Here is a 20,462-nt window from a genome sequence, read left to right as displayed (position 1 = left end):
GACAAAAACTTTTAGCACAACGACTCAGGCAACAGAAAGTAGAAAGGGCCGTCACCAGACTTAGGAAGTTTATAACAAAGAAGGTAACGAGATCTTCATAGGTTCATAGGTTCATAGGTTCATACTAGGCTATCTGCCCGAGGGCATTTACAAGCCTAGCCCATCGTTTTGTGGCTTACGCCACCCCTTTAGTATGGGGAACTATACCCATTATTTTTCTGTGCCTCTGTCGAGCAGTGACACTGAGGTAATCCCTGGGGTATATCTGCGATCTCCCATCCATTGGTCAAGATTTCTCTTGAACAAGGCCAGCGAGGTGCTCTGCCTCACATGTACCGGGATTTTGTTCCACAGCATAGGGAGTCTTTGGGTGATGAATCTATCCCTCCAGCACGTCCTATTAATAGCCGTGTCAAGGTTTAAGTCTCCGCCCTTGTGGCTCTGATGGATCTAGATTTTTGAGGTGAAGCATATTCATCAAATCTGGGTTTGACATGGCCTTGTATGTTAGGCAAAGGTCACCTCTGAGCAAGCGGTGCGACTGAATAGAGCTGGAGTTCTTTCAGTCGGGCAGCATAGGACAGATTTTTGAGACCCTTTATCCTTTTGGTGAGGAACTTTGTGGCCTCTCCAGCTGCTGCAAGTGTCGGGTCAGATACATTCGAATGGGGCATTGTACTCAATCATTGGTCTGATGAGTGATGAGTAAAGGGAGACTATGACCTCCCTTGATCTAGATGAGAATCCCTTCATGATAAGGTGGGCAATGTAGAAGGTCTTCCTAACTACTTTAGCTACATGGGTGTCGAATGACAGACTACTATCAACCTGGGTCCCCAGGTCCCTGATAACTTCTTCTGTGCTCAGTGGATTGCCACCTATTTGGTAGCTAGGGGTAACCTTGTTTTTCCCGAAGGGTATGACTATGCATTTTTGGCATTTAACTTTAGGCCGTGGCTCTGGCACCAGTTATCCGTTTCTGTGAGACCCTTCTGAAGGATATCTGTGTCAGATGTGTTTTCTACTATGGCCCAGTTTGCAGTCATCTGCAAACTTTGTCAGCCATAACCCTCCTGTGTTTGCTTGTACTTGGAAAAGTAGATGCCAAACAAGAGTGGGCCCAGGACTGAGCCCTGTGGGACACCACTTGTGACAGGCTTTGAGTCTGACATGGCGCCAGCAGCTCTGACCCTGTGGGTTCTGTCACTCAGCCAGTTTGCAACCCATCTTGTGATGTATGGGTTGACATTTAAGCTGATGAGTTTTTCAATGATACCCGAATGGGGTATTGTATCGAAGGCCTTAGCCAGATCGAGGTAGGCTGTATGGACTGCCTTTCCCTCATCAATGGCTTTGGTGACTGTTTCAAAAAGTCAACCAAGTTTAAAAGGCATGATCTGCCTTTGACAAAGCCAAACTGGGTTGGATCCAAAGTCTGCAAATTCCCTATGTCTTTATTTATGAGGTCCATTATGATCCTCTCCATGGCTTTGCAGATAAGGCTTGTCAAGCTAATGGGCCGGTAATTTCCAGGGTCGGTGGAGGCACCGCCTTTGTGAAGTGGTACCACAGTTGCAGTGCGCCACTCCTGGCGTATCCAGAGGTAAGACTTTGATTAAACAGCTGTCCTAGCTGTGGGTTTAATTCCTCATTGAGTTCATGGAGCACACAGCCGGGGACACCATCAGGTCCCATGGATGCTGTGTTTTTTGCTTTGGAGAGGTATTAGAAATATTTCAGAAATTCTATAAAGCAGAGAAATATGAAACTCAAGAAAAGATACAAATTGAAATGTTTATAGAGGAATTAAATATGCCAGGGTTAGAGGTAGATGACGTTCAGCTACTAACAGATTAGGAGGAGATGAGATAAAAATTGTGATGGATAACCAATCTATAGGAACGTCCCCAGGAATGGATGGTATCTTGCGGAAGCTTGGAGGAAAACTTCTGATAAAGATCTGGAAGGTTTTGTTTAACAGTATCTTAAGAGGAGAAGTTTCACTGTCCTGGAAGAAAACAGTTGTAGCTGTAATACCTAAAGAGGGTAAGGATCCATCGGATCCAGCTTCATGTAGGCCTATTTGAATACTAAACCATGATTATAAAGTGTTCATTTTATAATGGCTAAAAGAATGGCAAATGTAATGCCAAAACTGATAGCTATGGATCAGTGTGGTTTTGTGGAGGGGAGGCAAACATTTGACAACATTAACAGAACATTGATGATCAGAGGGTAGCACAATGTAAGAAAATACCATTGTTGTTGATGGGTCTTGATGCAGAGAAAGCATTTGACAGAGTAGGCTGGAACTTTATGAGCAGGGCAATGGAAGCATTTGCATTTCCTGAAAAAATTATAAGATTAGGAGACTATATGAGGGATTGAAGGCATAAATTAAAGTGGGTGGGGACCTGTCTGATAATTTCTCCTTGACCAGTGGAACCAGGCAGGAGTGTCCTCTTCTCCTTTATTATATGCATCATATTTAAAACGATTGGCAAAGAAAACAAGGGACTCAGAAATTGTAGGATATAATTGGTATGATAGTCAAGAAAAGCTGGCCTCATTTGTCGTTGATATTATTTTGTACCCGACTTCTTCTTTCAGCTTTTTCCTGGTTAGGGGTTGCCACACCTGATCACCTGTTCACTCATGATTAGCAGTGGAGTTTTTATGGTGTTGAGTTGCCATCCCAGCACCCAACCTTCCACAGAAGGCACACACATGCAATTTAGAGTGTCTAATCCACCTGCAGCATGTCTTTGGGATATGGGAGGAAACCAGAGCACCCGGAGGAAACCCACACGACCACAGGGAGAACATGCAGACTCCACAGAAGGCACCCCAGCCGAGGATCGAACCGGAGAGCCTCATGGTGTGAGGTGGCAATGCTAACCACTGCATCACCGCGACCGCCCTCAAAAAAAGACATTACAGTGTTGTGGAACATTTTGAGACCGTTTCAGATCTTTTCGGGATACAAAATTAATGAAGGTAAAACAAAGGCGGTAGCGGTAAATTATGTACATGGACTGGTTCAGGAATACCTGTATTTATGGGGACATGATAAAATGAAATATTTAGGAGTATGGATTAAAAATTATTCTACTGTTACAGATAAAGATACGTGGGAAGAGAATAAAAAGATAATACAAAAATGAGAAAACTGAAGCTTTGTTATATGGATGTGGATAGTAAGATATAAGCAGTTAAAATGGTTTTAGTCCTTTTAGTCTTGCACACATGTCAGGCATATTTTTATCAGCCAGAGGAGAAGTTGTGGGTAGCAATTAATAAAGAGCTGAATTAATTTATCTGGGAGGGGAAGAAGGCAAGAGTCAAGTGGGATAAGCTAATTCTTCCAGCAGAACAGGGCGGATTGGGATTACCCAATTTATATGGGTATTTCAGAGCTACACAGTTAAGAATCCTATACATAGCACAAGCAGAAAACTATAATTGAAAGTGGAAAGGGATGATGATGAAACACTGGGAAAGCTTAAGAAACAGAGAGACTGGGATTTTGGATGCACGCCTTTAAGGAGAATAACAGTAATCATGCAGAATATTATACCCATAAAGTAGTAGAAAGTATTCTAAGGACTAAACCAACATGGGAATGGAGAGAAGAGATTCTACTGATAGGGATGACTGCAAGTATGGATACAGACAATAGACAAGAGGGGGCCAGAATTTATTGGAGAAAACTGGCAAAGGAACCAAGGTATTGGGAGCAAATAACTAGAGAGGAAAAGATGATAGAATGGGAAGACAACAAGAATTTATTTGGATTATAGTTTAGCGATTGCCTCCCCCACCAGTGATTGATATCAGAGTACAGGCAAGAGAAAGAAATAGGTGGGTCCTAAATGAAAGACTAGCACTGATAAAATTTTTAATAGAACCTAGAACAGGAGCTGCCATTAAAAAAAGAATAATTAGAGCATATAAAATATTGTATGATAACTGTAAGAATAAATCAGAAGAGGTTAGAAAGGATTGGGAAGAGAGATTGGATAAGCAATTCACAAAGAAACAATGGGAGGATATATGCAGGTCTCCTAAATATGCAAGAAAATCTAGAAGATTTAGGATTTTTGCCTGGAAATGTTTACATAGATATTTTTATACACCAAGTAGACTCCAGAGAATTTTTCCTCAGGCAGATAGTAAATGTTGGAGGTCTGAAGGGGAAAAAAGAGTTAATTGGGAACATTTTTTCTGCATACTTTAAGGATTTCCTGTGGGATGCACTGTTGGAGATGCTGGGTGGGCAGATTGGTCTGACAAGGGAGTTGATTTTTCTGAGCTATGATACAGAATCGGAATTGCTTAGGCATAATGTTTTGTTGTGTCTAATAATGGTGGCTGCCAAAAAAACAATTACTAGATCTTTAGAAAAGGGTAGGAGCAGGCTACATAGGAAAAAAAAAATGGGAACAATACATACAAGTGAGGAATGAGGTCTGAAAGGTGGCAGGGCTTAAATGAGCTATGTAATGTTTAAGTGAGGAAGCTTGGTGGATTATAAGTGATGTATAATGTTTGCAACTGGGAGTGTGCTAATATGGTATGTGATGTAAAATGCTTGCAAGTAGGATTCTGTCAATGTGGTTTGTTTTCATTTATACAAATGTATGATTGCCTGTTTAGTAAGTGATGGTATAATAGATCTCTCTGGAAAATCTCACATATTATCCCTTTGCATAAGGGAGGCAATTCAAATGAACTCTCAAATTTCCACCCTATAACCCTCCTCTCACCCCTAGCAAAAGAAGTTATGGATAGATGTATTCACCGTCAACTACTGCATCACCTACTTGAAAATAACCTATTAGTGCACTGCCAACACTGTTTCAGGCCTTTCCACAGCACTCCTATCCTTTACTCACTGCATTAATAAAAATAGAAATAGTAACCTGCTCTCTTCAGCTCTCTTTATAGACCTCTCCAAGGCCTTTGATATGGTGAACCACCAATTACTATCAAATATTCTCAAATCTCTTTCAGTTGATACTCGAGCAGTTAAATGGTTTCATTCATACCTTGAAAATAGACAACAAGCAGTGCGCTGGGAGAACAACTTATCCTTCCAGCTCCGATCACTCTTGGACACCCACAAGGATCTATTTTGGGTCCACTTCTCTTTAGTATTTTCATTAATGATCTGAAATCCTCCCTTCCCCAAACTACCTGCATACAATATGCCAACGATTCAACTCTAATCTGTGCTGCTTCCTCTCCAACTGAACTCCAAAACAAGACACAAACTGTATTCACCTTAGTGGAAAAATGGTTCCACCAACGGTGTCTCCTGTTGAACCCAAACAAAACAAAACTACTACTGTTTACACCCACACAGAAGACCCCTCCACTCAGTCTCTTACTCTACCTCTAATAATGGTACTGTCATCACTCCCGACACTACCACTAAACTCCTAGGTGTAACAATAGATAATAATCTCAACTTTGACACACATTAACCTAACTATTAAATCTGTAAATAGAAAACTTGGTTACCTGTATAAACTCAAACCATTTCTCACAGCCTCGGCCAAGATTACTATTGCTCAAACTCACCTGATTTCGACCCTTCTCTATGCCTCCCCCATATATACAAACCTAACCAAAAGCAATTTAAATAAACTGACAACTTCTTACAACATAGCCAGATTTGCCATGGGTACCCCATTTAGAACCCATCTCTGCCAAAATCTAAAAGTACTAGGATAGCTGGATATACAAAATCAGCTACTCTACCAGCAACTCACCTTAATCCACAAGATCTTACACCATCCCACAAATACACCTATACTCTGTAACCTCCTCAATTCCTATCAAATTCTTTCCAACCCTACGTTCCGCAAATAGGTTACAAGTAGCCACCTTAAAATCTAAAAACAAATCAGGGGACTGTCTGTTTTCTAACTCTGTTAGTAAAACATGGAACAAACTCCCAACTGAACTAACTTCTACTACATCCACCCATCTTTTCAGGAACCAGTTAAGAATTTTCTTAAAATCCCAATGGCTTTGCCCATGCACTAAGCCCCACTGATACCATCTTCCTTTGCCTTTAGCCTTTTTTTGCATCAATTCTCCTAAGTTTTCTTCTGCTCTCTCTTCTGAAAATATAAATAATCTGTTGTCTTCATATCCATCACTGTGCTGTGTCAATTTCCTTGACACAATATGTTAACTGACTAATGCTTATATTTATCTATGCTAACTGTTGCTCCAAATGACTGAAACAAAAATCTTCATAGTGTTTATCTGCTTACTGCTGCTGAAATAACAAGTGTATATGAATGTATAGTTATCTAATTGTTTTTGGATGTATAGTTGTCTATCTTCATAGTGTTACCCTATGTGCTTACTGCTGTTGAAATAATAACTGTACATGAGTGTATAGTTATCTAATTGTTTTGAATGTACAGTTATCTATTTGCATTTTTTATAAACTGTTTTTCTTTTTCTCTGAGCTTTTCTCCTCGGGCCTCTACTGACAATGGACATATATCCAGTTAGACTAGCCCAGTCAACAAATGTGAAATAAAAATAATAAAAGATGTTTCTTGTTTAAAAAAAGGCAGGAATTGAATCATTTATGTAATATTGATTAGGTTATATGATATATAGCAATATATGTGAAGTATAATTTTTGTTAATATAGATGTCCTTCAAGGATGCATCTGCAGTCCTTACAAATGGGTTGTCCTGTCGTCAGGCAGCCCTTCGGTCGGCCGGATTCCAAAGTCTGGGTCTGGCCTCGGCTGGTGTCGCACTTCACCCGACGTCATAGCTGCAGTTCTTCGGGTATAAAGGCATCAGCCGACGCCATTTTCCCCAGTCTTTCTTGCCGCGTGGTGCCCGAAGCAGAAGCTGTTCGCAAGTGCCGGTCGGTCAGATCCAGAGATTACTACTACCGAATACTACTTCGAAGACTTCTAAAAAGCTAAGTACCCCGTTGGGGACTCTTTCTTGCCTCAGCCGATGTCAGAAAAAGTGAATAACTGTTTAACTTGTGGGAAACAAATACCTCATAAAGATTTCCACTCTTACTGCTTACCTTGTTTAGGCCCAGACCACGACGTAGCAGCTTGTTTAGCCTGTGCTTCTTTCAACCGACGAACGCTTAGGCGTCGGTCGGAGTTTGCTGAACAGTTTTTCGGCTCAGATTTTGCGTACATAATGCCGTCGGATCCTCCGACTACTCAAATTGTTAAGAAACGCAAAGAAAAGGACCGACACTCGCGGTCCGCGGTTTCGGCCGAAACCATGGTTAAGCAAACTGCGAGTGTCTCGGTTTCGGCCGAAACCGAGCAAACGGTTCAATCTTCAGCCGAATCCATGACTACTACCGAGGCCCCCTCTACCCTAGTTGAATCGGCCTCTGAAGTTTTACCTACTACTGTGGTTTCACAAGATTTATCTGACACCCATCCCTTTGGATGTCTCTACCCCAGCACGTGGTGCTGCTAGGCCTCCTGCAGCCATGTCTATAAAGGCCTTTGCCAGGGCTAAAGCAGCCAAAACTTCTAAGTCTGTGCCTGTTAAGCCCCCCTCTCACAGGCCCAGTTCCAGTTCCCAAATGCTTACTCTGGCAGAGGATCTCATCTCTTTAATAAGGGGATCCCAATCTCACCCAGACAGGGCCTCTCAACCTCCAGAAAAGAGACCTAGAGCAGAGCCCCCTGAGCCAGTGTCCTCAGATGAATCTTCTGATGATACAGACAATACAGACCATCCAGAGGCTCCTTTTTCTACTTATGAAGATTCCGATGCTGAAGAATCGATTCCTTCTGCTTCTCCACCAGAGGAATTTTCTTTTGGGGAAACTTTACATGCCATGAGAGAGCAATTCCAATGGCAGGGGCAAGATTTTTCAGATTCAAGGAAAAGGCTTAGGACCTTTTTACACTTACCACAACATAGGCCTTTAGCTATACCTCCAGTTCTTCCTGTTGTGGATGATGCATTTAATGATGCTTGCACTGCTCCTGATACTTTACCTCCAGCCCCTGCTAAGCCCGATAGGTTCTACAGGGTCCCGGACACTCATCACCATTTATACAAGGCTCCTTTCGCAGATCCTGAGACAATCTCCCAGGGGCCTAAGGCAGTAGCTTCGACCTCCGCTAAAAACCCTCTCCCTTCTGAAAGGGAATCCAGGTCCTTAGAGAGATGGGGTAAAAAAGTATACACCTCTGCTACTCTCTCAGCTAGAGCATTGAACTGTCAGTTTCATATGATCCAATACCAAGAGTTTATGCTTGATCAGTTAACTAAAAAACTGTCCTCGGATGATTCTTTAGATAAGAAATATGTTCTAGAAATGGTGAATAACATTCAGCAGGTTAGTAACCATTCCTTAAAATGTGGCTATGATGCACTGGAGACTTCATTTAGATCAGCCATGACTGGCACAGTTATAAGAAGGCATGCATGGTTGAAAGAGCAGGTCTTGCCGGATCATGTTAAAGCAAAGCTATTAGATGCTCCTATGGATAAGGTCAGTTTATTTGGTTCTCCTGCCCAACAGGTACTGAAGAAAATGGAAGAGAAGGCAAAATCTGTACAAACAGTAAAAGATTTCTTACAGCTTCAGCCTCCAAGGTTTAGCAGGAACTGGCCTTCCAAAAATTGGTCCTTTCCAGACTCCTCCAAAACTCAGAGAGGCAGGAATAGGCGTTCAAGAGGCAGAAATCAATCCAGAGGAGGTGCCTACAGGGGACGCCAGTGGCAAGGTAACAACCAATGAGGCACAGACACAACCACTACCACTGCAACAGGACAATCACAGTGACTTGGCTTTGACACCGCCTACCAGGGAACAAATAGCAGCACCGTTAGGCAGAAAGTTAGCATTATTTTCAAAAAACTGGCACTATATCACAAGAGACAAGTGGATTTTGCAAACTATAGACCAAGGCTACAGGTTTCATTTCCACACTTTACCCGGAAAGAGAGGAATGCCAAACCTACCACCAAATCAAAAGACAGAAGCTCTAAAACAAATAGCTCAATTAGCAAGGATGAGAGCTGTGGAAAGGGTACCACCTATGGAACAAGGCAAGGGATTTTACTCCAGACTCTTCCTGGTACCAAGAAAAGAAAAAAATTGGAGGCCTATTCTCGACCTGTCCGCTTTAAACACATTCATCATCGTTCCAAAATTCAAAATGCTGACCCTACAGCAACTTCTTCCCATGCTGGGCAAGGAGTATTGGCTGGTAACTCTAGATCTCAAGGAGGCATACCTGCACGTCCCCATACGACCACATTGCAGAAGATACCTCAGATTTCTTGCAGGATCAGAGCATTATCAATTCTCAGCATTGCCCTTTGGCTTATCTACTGCGCCCAGAGTGTTCACGAAATGCCTGGCATCAGTAATCGCTCACTGCAGGCTTCAGGGAATCCAAATTTATCCATACCTGGACGACTGCCTGATACAAGCGGACAACAAAAACAAGCTAACAGAAGACTTACAAAGAGTCATTTGCTTACTACAGGCCCTGGGATACACAGTCAATATAAAAAAGTCAAGACTGATACCATCCCAAACAATAACCTTCTTAGGTGCAGAATTGGACACAGTAAAACAGATGGCGTTCCTAACTGCAGAAAAACAAGAACAACTTCCTCTCTACTTTTTGGCATTAACAAAGCAGAACAAACTAACAGCAAGGAAAGTGCTGCAGGCCTTGGGCTTCATGGCATCCTGCATAATCCTGGTCCCCCATGCCAGACTACATATGAGAAAGCTACAGTGGTACCTAAAGAATTTATGGTCTCAACACAGGCACAGCTTAGAAACCGAAATACCACTAATTCCATGCCTGAAGCAAGAGTTCCTATGGTGGGCTCAGACATGCCAGTCAAACCCAGGTTTGCCCTTCCACAGCATTCAACCAAGCCAAACCATCACAACGGACGCCTCAGACCTCGGCTGGGGGGCCCACATGCTGGACAAGTGCATACAAGGCTTATGGACCCCAGAGCAGCTGCACCTACACATAAATCAAAAAGAAATGCTGGCAGTACAACTAGCAATCCAGAATTTCAGACCATTCCTCCAAGAAGGCCAGTTGATGATAAGGACAGACAACACCACAGTCATGTGGTACATCAACAAACAGGGAGGCACTCATTCATACCCTCTATGCCGAATGGCCCTGGACCTATGGAATATGGCTCTGAGTTACAACATTCAGTTACAAGCAATTTTTGTACCGGGAAAAGAAAACATCCTAGCAGACATATTAAGCAGAACTACCTCAGATGCTCACGAATGGATGCTACACCCGGACATCTTCAAGGCCATCACAAAGAAATGGGGACTGCCACAAATAGACCTATTCACATCCCCACTCAATCACCAGCTCAAGAAATTCTGCACAAGGACATACCACCCACTTGCTTGGAAGGTGGACTCTCTATCCTTCAGTTGGAAAGGCCTGACAGCATATGCATTCCCACCTCTTCCTTTGATGCACAAGGTGCTATTGAAAATCAAAGAGGAACGTCCAAGGATAATTCTGATAGCTCCAGACTGGCCAAGACAACATTGGTACCCATTACTAAGGAGCATGTCTCAGGGGAGAATGTGGACACTACCCCTGATTCCCTTGATGTTAACTCAGAGCAACTACAACATCCTGCATCCAAACCTGAAAACTCTGCAACTGACTGCCTGGGACATTACATAAGAGCAACTAACCCAGATTTATCCCAAAGGGTTAAAGACATTATCCTTGAGGCCCGCAGACCCTCAACAAGAAGGAACTATGCAGGAAAATGGAAAAGGTTTCTCATTTGGAGTACCGACAGGGGCAAAGATGTGTCAAAGGTAGACATTGCCAACATCCTGGAGTATTTGGCAGAGCTTTTCCATACAGGCCTGTCCTATTCCTCCATCAAAATACATGCATCAGCTATTTCTGCAGAATACAGCTTCGATCCACCTGTCTTTTCATCCTCTACTCAGGCAGTTTCTGAGAGGAATTAAGAATGTAAAACCTCCTAGGAAACCACCATTACCAGCATGGGACTTGAACTTTGTACTAGAAAAATTGACACTTCCCCTTTCGAACCAGCAGCAACAGCAGATCTTCAACACCTATCCTGGAAAACTGCTTTCCTGCTGGCAATTACCTCAGCAAGAAGGGTTTGAACTACAGGCTTTAATGGCAGTACAACCCTTCCTAATCTTCCATCAAGATAGAGTGTCCATGAGAACTAATCCTACATTTATGCCTAAGGTGGTATCCAGAGTGTCTTTAAACCAGGCAATCCACCTACCTACCTTCTTTCCCAATCCACAGAACAGGGGGGAAAGACTACTGCATACCTTGGATGTACATAGACAGTTACGCTACTACCTGGACAGAACCAAGGGCAATAGAAAATGTGACCAGCTTCTGGTAGCATATGCAACAGGAAGGGAAGGAAAAGCAATTTCCAAACAGACAATCTCCAAATGGATAGGAAATTGCATTAGATTCTGTTACTCCTACCATGGAAAGCAAATTCCACAGAACATAAGGCCTCATTCTACAAGGGCTACAGCCACTACCACAGCTTTCTTACGAGGAGTGGCTACCAAGGACATTATAGAGGCTGCTACTTGGACCTCCATGCATACATTTGCCAAGCATTATAACTTACCTTTATACTCTAGATCCCGAGCAGGGTTTGCCACTGCTGTTTTGCAAGGGATCCTAACTACACCATAATTTCTTCTTCCTCCTCCCCTAGTTTGGCTATGGTATTCTACCCATTTGTAGGACTGCAGATGCATCCTTGAAGGACATAGTACAGTTTTGTACCTACCATAAATGTAGATGTCCGAACAGGATAGCATCTGCAGTCAGGATTACCCACCCTCCTTCCCCTCTGTGGTACTCCTAGGGTATTTGCCCACCTAATAGCTAGCTGGGGGGGATCTCTTATGGTGTATTTGTTTGTATATATGTACATACATGATTATTTTTTTTTTGTGTTTGCCTTCTACTATTTGGAAACATTGGCATTTATCCAAAAATTTAGCTATCCAAGAGGGCAACTGGCATCTGGGGCAAGAAACACTGAGGAAAATGGCGTCGGCTGATGCCTTTATACCCGAAGAACTGCAGCTATGATGTCGGGTGAAGTGCGACACCAGCCGAGGCCAGACCCAGACTTTGGAATCCGGCCGACCGAAGGGCTGCCTGACGACAGGACAACCCATTTGTAAGGACTGCAGATGCTATCCTGTTCGGACATCTACATTTATGGTAGGTACAAAACTGTACTTTTGATTACTTTTATATGAATATAAATTTACCTATGTTCATCATCTTCTTTCGGCTGTTCCCGTTAGGGGTCTCCACAGCAGATCACCTGTTTCCATTTCTTCCTGTCCTCTGCATCTTGCTGTGTCACACCAACCACCTGCATGTCCTCTCTTACCACATCCATAAACCTTATCTTAGGCCTTCCTCTTTTCCTGTTACCTAGTAGCTTCATCCTTGGCATCTTTTTTCAATATACACAGCATCCCTCCTCAGCACATGTCCAAACCAACGTAATCTTGCCTCTCTGGCTTTGTCTCCAAACCTTCCAACCTGGGCTGAACCACTAACATACTTATTCCTAATCCTGTCCAACCTCGTCACACCCAGTGCAAATCTTAACATCTTTAACTCTGCCACATCCAGCTCAAACTCCTGCATTTTTGTCAATGCCACTGTCTCCAACCCATATAACACAGCTGGTCTCACTACCCTCTTGTAAACCTTCCCTTTCACTCTTACAGGTACTCATCTGTCACAAATCACTCCTGACACTCTTCTCCACCCACTCCATCCTGCCTGTACTCTCCTTCACCTGTCTTCCACACTCACCATTACTCTGAACTATTGACCCCAAGTATTTAAACTAATCCACCTCTACTCCTTGCATCCTCACCATTTCTCTATCCTCCCTCTTATTCACACACATATATTCTGTCTTAGTCCTGCTGACCTTCATTCCTCTTCTCTCTATAGCATATCTCCATCTCTCTAGGGTCTCCTCCACCTGTTCCCTACTCTCACTACAGATCACAATGTCATCTGCAAGCATCATAGTCCACAGGGACTCCTGTCTGATCTCGTCTGTCAACCTTTCTATCACCATTGCAAATAAGAAAGGGCTCAGAGCTGATCCCTGATGTAACCCCACCTCCACTTTAAACGCATCCGTCACTCCCACCGCAGACCTCACCGCTGTCACACTACCCTCGTACATATCCTGTACCACTCTTACATACTTCTCTGACACTCCTGACTTCCTCATACTATGCCACAACTCCTCTCTAGGCACCCTGTCATATGCCTTCTCTAAGTCTACAAAAACACAATGCAACTCCTTCTGACATTCTCTGTACTTCTCCATCAACACTCTCAGAGCAAACATTGCATCTGTAATGCTCTTTCCCAGCATGAAACCATACTGCTGATCACTAATCATCACGTCCCTTCTTAACCTAGCTTCCACTACTCTTTCCCATAACTTCATGCTGTGACTGATCAATTTAATCCCTATGTAGTTACTACAGCTCTGAACATCACCCTTATTCTTAAAAATCGGTACCAAAACACTTTTTCTCCGTTCCTCAGGCATCTTCTCACTTTCTAAGATTTCATTAAACATTCTAGTTAAAAACTCCACTGCCATTTCACCTAAACACCTACATGCTTCCACAGGTACAAGTGATAATTCAGTAAAGGTGTTTGGCAATAAAAAATATTGTTGCTAATTGTGTTCATGTCATCCAGACAGGGAAAATGTCAGTGTGGGAAGCATATTACCCATAAAGACCATAACAACCAGTGTCTTTTTTTTTGCCTAGGTGCTTCCCATGATTATATGCAGTGCTCTATTTGTCAAGTGTTTGACCCTAAGACCTTTCCCAGTTGCTTATTTTCCCTCTCCGTATACCTTGAGGACCAGCAGTTTAAGTTGTTGACTCAGGGTGCTGTGGCAGAGCCCTCCCTCCCTTCCCAAGAGGCAGCTGTCTTCCAAGCAGAAGGCCAAAAAGTTTAGGTCTGATTCATTTGCTGTCCAGCCTCCACCATATGTCTCTATAAGCTAGTGAAAGCCCTAAAGAACATCCAGTGTTTGCATCAGATTCCCCTGTCACGACCCTGTCTGAGGCTGGCATGGACCCGAGATCTCGCACTTCCTCTGAGCCTTTTCAAATGTCTGTTCCAGATGTTGAGAGGGAACCAAAGTTGGTTGATTATGAGGGGCTGAGGGGAAAACCCTCAAATCTTAGTCCAGGAAGAGATTTCTACTACTGTTATTGAATCCCACTAAGGGGCTGAGCCACTGAGGGTAGTTATGGTGGACGTCAAGCTTAAAAAAAAAAGAAAGAAAGAAAAAAGCATATTATCTCTATTGCTAAAGATCCTCAACGTTATTGGCAGGATTGTACTGAAGGCTTATTCAGTGCATTGATGGCTTTGAAGCCTCCTGAAGGGGTGTCAGTTGTGCTCTTCCATGGTCTTCCACACCTGTTGAGAAGACAAGGGAACCAGATTCCTCAGATGAGGACCTAGATTATGGGGAGGAATCCCTTGGATAATCGTCTCAAGTTCCTTCTCCACCAGAGTGTGGTTCAGAGGAAGAAGATTCTTCAAGCCTAAATTCCCCCTTGGAAGACTTGGGGTTACTGTTGCTTGTATGATGCAGTACTTTAAATGGGATAGCTCCCAGGTCTCTGGCATCCCAAAAGAGATACTGTGAGCTGCTACAGATGGAGTCTCCTAAGCATTTTGCAGTTCCTCTTCTGTTGGTAGCACTTTTGGACACCTTTTCTGCTGCCTGTGTAGCTCCTGACTGTCAGTCCCTGGGCCCTAAGAAACCTTACAAGGTTCTAGAAGGTGTCTGAGGACAGCAAATTCTTGTTTAAATGTCCTTCTACTAACTGTTCTGTGGTTTTGGTCTCAATTGATAAGCCTTCTAAACTTTTGCCTTCTTCTAAGCTCTTTCCTTCTGATAAGGATAGTAGAGTTATCAAAAGGTTGGGTGAAAAAGTTTATACTGCTGCCACCTTGTCATTTCAGGCTGTTAATTACCAAACCCACATGACCAGGTATGTATTGGCTCTACTTTCTCAGGTAGCCAAGGCTATGTCTGATCTGCGTGATTCAGAAGAGAAAGCTTCATCTCTTCCTCTGCTTGAGTCCACTTCTCAGGTCGCTTATCACTCCATACATAAAATGCAGATGTTCTTCGTCTCACATTGCTGCAGTCATAACCTGTGGGTAGTCCGCTGTCCTCGATCGGCCCGAATACCAAAGAGCTGGGCTGGCGTCGGTCATTGTCACCTAGAGCTGACGTCAGTACGTCGTAGTACATAAGCGCATGACCGACGCCATATCCTCAGTCTTTCTTGCCGCGTGGTCCGAAGCAGAAGCAGCGTTTGCAAGTGCCGTTTGGCGTTCTGAAATTTTCATTTATCGAGTTTCAGACCGAAGACCAAGTTGGGCTAAGTACCCCGTTGGGGAAATCTTTGTCTTTTCTTGCCTCAGTTATCCGGATGTCAGAAAAAGTTAATAATTGCATTTCTTGTGGGAAACAGATACCTCATAAGGATTTTCATTCTTTCTGTATTCCTTGCTTAGGGCCTGAGCACGACATGGTCGGGTGTCGCTTTTGTGCTAGATTTAACAAGCGCACCATTAAACGGTGATTAGACTGTGCCAGGCTTGTTTTCGGTAAAAGGTGTAACTATAACATGCCGTCGGATCCTCCGACGCCCGCTACCGCTAAAAAGTGTAAAGATAGATCTTTGAAGTCTAAACCGGATGAGTCGTCCGTTGCGCCGGTTCTCACGGAGCCTCCGGTTGAATCTGTGGATCCTGCCGAGGGTTCGGCTGAATCCCATGGGGAACCTTTACTTTTACAGGAGTTGGCCTCTCAGGAGTTAGGCCTGGCTGAAGGTGCTTCTCAGGTGTCTGTAGTTCCATCTTTACAGAAGGTTATTAGGCCTTCTACTTCAGTGGCTAAAGCCCATGCTAAGGCCAAACCTTGTCATGTTGGCCCTGGTCATAGTTCTAGCTCTCCAGCCCCTGTTCCTAAAAGCATATGTTAAAAATGGCTGAGGACTTGATTACTTTGATCAGGGTTCTATGCCCCCAGAGAAGAGGCCTAGGGTGGAGGCAGATTTAGAGGGGATGGATCATTCCTCAGACTACTCTGATTCCTCAGCTGAAGAAATTCAGGAATTCCCTTCTTATTTAGATTTGGATGCAGAGGACTCCTGTCCTTCTGCTTCTCCTCCAGAGGATTTTTCTTTTTCTGAGACTTTACATTCCATGAGGGAGCATTTCAAGTGGGAAGGTCAGGATTTTTCGGATTCTCGGAAACGACTCAGGGAATTTTTGTTTCTGCTACAGCATAGGCCCTTGTCTATTCCTCCTGTCTTAGAAGTTGTTCAGGATGTTTTTTCTGAATCTTCCCTTAATCCTGATTCTTTACCTCCTGCCCCTGTTAAGCCAGACAGATATTATAGAGTTCCAGAAGCACATAAGTATTTGTACAAGAGTCCTAGAGCTGATCCGGAAACTATTACTCAAGGTCCGAAGGGTATTAGGGCTTCTGTGGCTAAGAATCCAGTTCCTTTGGATAAAGATTCTAGAGCTTTAGATAGATGGGGGAAAAAAGTGTACACCTCCTCTACGTTAGCTATGAGGGCTTTGAATTGCCAATTTCATATGCTAAAGTATCAGAATTTTTTGTTAGGTCAATTGAAATCTAAGGTGGATGCTTTATCTGAGGGTATAGAGTGTAAGGAGCTCCAGGAGTTGGTTCATGCATCAGATCAAGTTGGCAAGCATTCTTTGCAGTGTGGTTTCGATGCTCTTCAGGCTGCATCCAGGGTGGCTGCTACAGGTTCAGTTATTCGTAGACATGCCTGGCTTAAGGATCAAAATTTGTCAGAGCATGTTAAGGCTCAGATTTTGGATGCTCCTCTTCAATCTGAAGTACTTTTTGGTCCTTCTGTGGGATCAGTTTTGAAAAAGATGGAAGATAAGGCTAAGTCTATGCAGGCGAGCAAATATTTTCTGCAGGTGCAGCCCCCCTAAGTTTAGTAGGAATTGGCCTGCTAGAGGATGGTCTTTTCCTTCTTCGGATTATCAGTCTAAGGGCAGGTCTAGGCGTGGTAGAGGCAGAGCTCACGCTCAGGGTTCTTTCAGACCTAGGACTTGGAGTTCTCCTGCACAGTCTTCTGGTGAGGGCAGGGGTCAGCCTTTTCGTAAACAGACCCAATGACCTGTATCTTCCGCTGCCAGACCCTTCTCTACTGGCAGCTCCTCTAGGAGGAAAGTTGGGACTTTTCAAACAAAACTGGCATTTGGTCACCCAGGACAAATGGGTGTTGGATATAATAAATCACGGGTACAAGTTTTATTTTCACACTTTTCATCCTTTCAAAGGCATGGCGGATGTGCCTCCTCAGCAAAGGATGGAGGCTCAGGAGCAAATTTCTTTACTTTTACAGATGGGGGCAATTCAGGTAGTCCCTCCGTCAGAAGTAGGCCTAGGTTTTTATTCCCGTCTATTCCTAGTGCCAAAGAAAGGAAACACTTGGAGGCCAATTCTGGATTTGTCCATTCTCAATACCTACCTAGACATTCCAAAGTTCAAGATGTTAACATTACAACAACTTCTGCCTATGCTGGGCGAAGATCACTGGATGGTAACCCTGGATCTCAAAGAGGCCTATCTTCACATCCCTATCAGGCCCAGCTGCAGGAGATTCCTGAGATTTCGGGCTGGTACTTCTCATTATTAGTTCTCTGCATTGCCCTTTGGTTTATCTACTGCGCCCAGAGTATTCACAAAAGTTCTGGCTCCTGTAATTGCTTTTTTCAGACAGAGAGGAATACAAATTTATCCTTATCTGGACGATTGCCTGATTCTTGCTCAAAACAAAGACAAGTTACTACAACATCTCCAGTATGTAATGGCAGTTTTAAGGTGCCTAGGGTATTCTGTGAACGAAATAAAGTCCAGTCTAGTGCCCTCTCAGGACCTGTGCTTTCTGGGTGTGAGACTGAATACAGCTTCTCAGATGGCATTTCTGACCCCGGACAAACAAAGAACTCTTCATCTATACTTCCAGCAGTTATCAGTAATGTCCAGGCTGACTGCAAGGACAGTCCTTTAAGCCTTGGGGTTCATGGCATCTTGCATTCTAGTACTTCCCAATGCCAAACTGCATATGAGGAAGCTACAATGGTATCTCAAAAGTGTGTGGACTCAACACTGCCACGGTTTGGACACTGTCATTCGGATTATACCGTGCATCCAGAAGGAATTCTTGTGGTGGGCTCAGGAATGTCACCTAAACAAGGGACTCTCTGTGACCCGACCAGAGGCGAGTCAGATCCTAACGACGGATGCCTCGGACTTGGCTTGGGGAGCACACTTCAATGGGAAATGGATACAAGACATGTGGCCTCCCAAACTACTACATTTGCATATCAACATGAAGGAGATGTTAGCAGTCCAATTTGCTTTGATGGCCTTCAAGGACCTACTTCAGCCGGGACAGGTGTTGATTCAAACAGACAACACAACAGTCATGTGGTACATCAACAAGCAGGCGGGAACCCATTCCTACCCTCTTTGCAGACAAGCAATGATTTTGTGGGAGACTGCTCTGAGTTTGCAAATCAATCTTCAAGCACGGTTTCTGCCAGGAGCACAGAACTCCCTAGCAGATGTATTGAGCAGGCAAATTGTGGATCCCCACGAGTGGAAACTGGATCCTCAGGTATTCAAACAATTGACCGTGGCTAGGGGAACTCCAGACATAGATCTGTTCGCTTCTCCACTGAATTTTCAACTGCCAAAATTTTGCACAAAGATGTTCCACCCAAATGCTTGGAAAGTGGATGCTCTATCTTTCAGTTGGAACAACCTTCACGTTTATGCTTTTCCTCCTCTGCCTCTTCTTCCCAAGGTACTCTTGAAAGTCAGGCGGACAAGCCTTGCATGATTCTAATAGCACCAGATTGGCCACGTCAGCATTGGTATCCTCTGCTGAGGAGTTTAATTCAGGAGCCTCCTTGGCTTCTGCCACAGGTTCCTCATTTGTTATCCCAGTCAAACAATCATTTTCTCAATGTTCGGTGCAGTCCCTGCATCTAACAGCCTGGCGTATTCTGTGATGGAGCCGGTGGGGTCTCAGCTTCCTCAACAGGTTTTAGATGTCATTTTGGAAGCCAGGCCTAGTACTAGAAAAGTTTATGCTGATAAATGGAAGAGATTTTTCTTTGGAGCACAGCAAAGGGCTTTGATGTTTCAGTGCCTAATTTGAGTTTTGCACTACAGTATCTTACTGAATTACTGGACAAGGGTTTGTCATTCTCTTCTGTGAAGGTTCATGCTGCAGCCATTTCTGCTCACTATGATTGTGACCCTCCTTTATTTTCTCACCCTTTGTTCAAACTATTTCTTAGAGGGGCAAAGAATATAAGACCCCCACGTAGAGCTCCTACTCCTTCCTGGGATCTCAATTTTGTGTTGGAGAAGCTTACTTTACCTCCTTTTGAACCTGCAGCTATGTCTGAATTGAAGTTTTTTGTCTTGGAAGACTGCTTTTTTGTTGGCCATTACTTCTGCTAGGAGGGTATCTGAATTGCAGGCACTCATGGCAGTTGAACCCTTTCTGATATTTCATAAGGATAGAGTTTCTTTGCGGACTAACCCTACTTTTATGCCTAAAGTGATTTCTAATGTGGCCTTGAACCAGTCTATTCATTTGCCTACTTTTTATGCTGATCCCCAAAATAGGGGGGAAAAAGTCTTGCATTCTTTGGATATCCACAGGCAGTTACGTTATTATTTGAGCAGAACTAAGGAGTTCAGACAGACTCAACAGTTATTTGTTTCCTTTGCTTTGGGTTCACAAGGGAAAGCTGTTTCAAAGCAGACTATTTCAAAGTGGATTGGTCAATGTATTGCTTTTTGTTATTCTCATCATGGGAAGAATGTTCCTGCTGGGATCAGACCTCATTCTACTAGGGCTACTGCCACATCTACTGCTTTTTGAGGGGTGTAGCTACTAAGGATATTTTGGAGGCAGCTACTTGGAGTTCAGTACACACTTTTACTAAGCATTACCATCTCCCTCTTTATTCCAAGTCCAGGGCTGGGTTTGCCACTGCAGTTTTACAGGGCATGTTAGCAGCTCCTAATGCTATTTAGATTGCCAGCCTCCCTTTTCCTTTGCTTTGGGATTCTACCCACAGGTTATGACTGCAGCAATGTGAGACGAAGAACATAGTACAGTTTTGTACCTACCATAAATGTAGATGTTCGAGGATCTACATTGCTGCAGTCCAATTATCCCTCCCTCCTTCCCCTCTATAGTTTGTGGTTGCTGTGTTTTTTTTTAGGATTATCTTTATTTCCACACT

The 20,462-nt window shown here is 43.6% G+C and overlaps 1 protein-coding gene across 6 annotated transcripts in view; it reads left to right on the top strand.

Annotated features, from left to right (window-relative positions):
* OSBPL9 (oxysterol binding protein like 9) overlaps positions 1–20,462 on the top strand; it is a 2,070,592-nt gene that overhangs the window by 1,366,232 nt on the left and 683,898 nt on the right. The window lies entirely within an intron of this gene.

Source organism: Protopterus annectens, chromosome 10.part0 (genome assembly GCF_019279795.1).
Source record: "Protopterus annectens isolate FY-2018-M chromosome 10.part0, PAN1.0, whole genome shotgun sequence".
Lineage (NCBI taxonomy): Eukaryota > Metazoa > Chordata > Ceratodontiformes > Protopteridae > Protopterus > Protopterus annectens.
The sequence above is the reverse complement of the archived record's forward strand: the minus strand, read 5'-3'. Positions and strand labels throughout refer to the sequence as shown.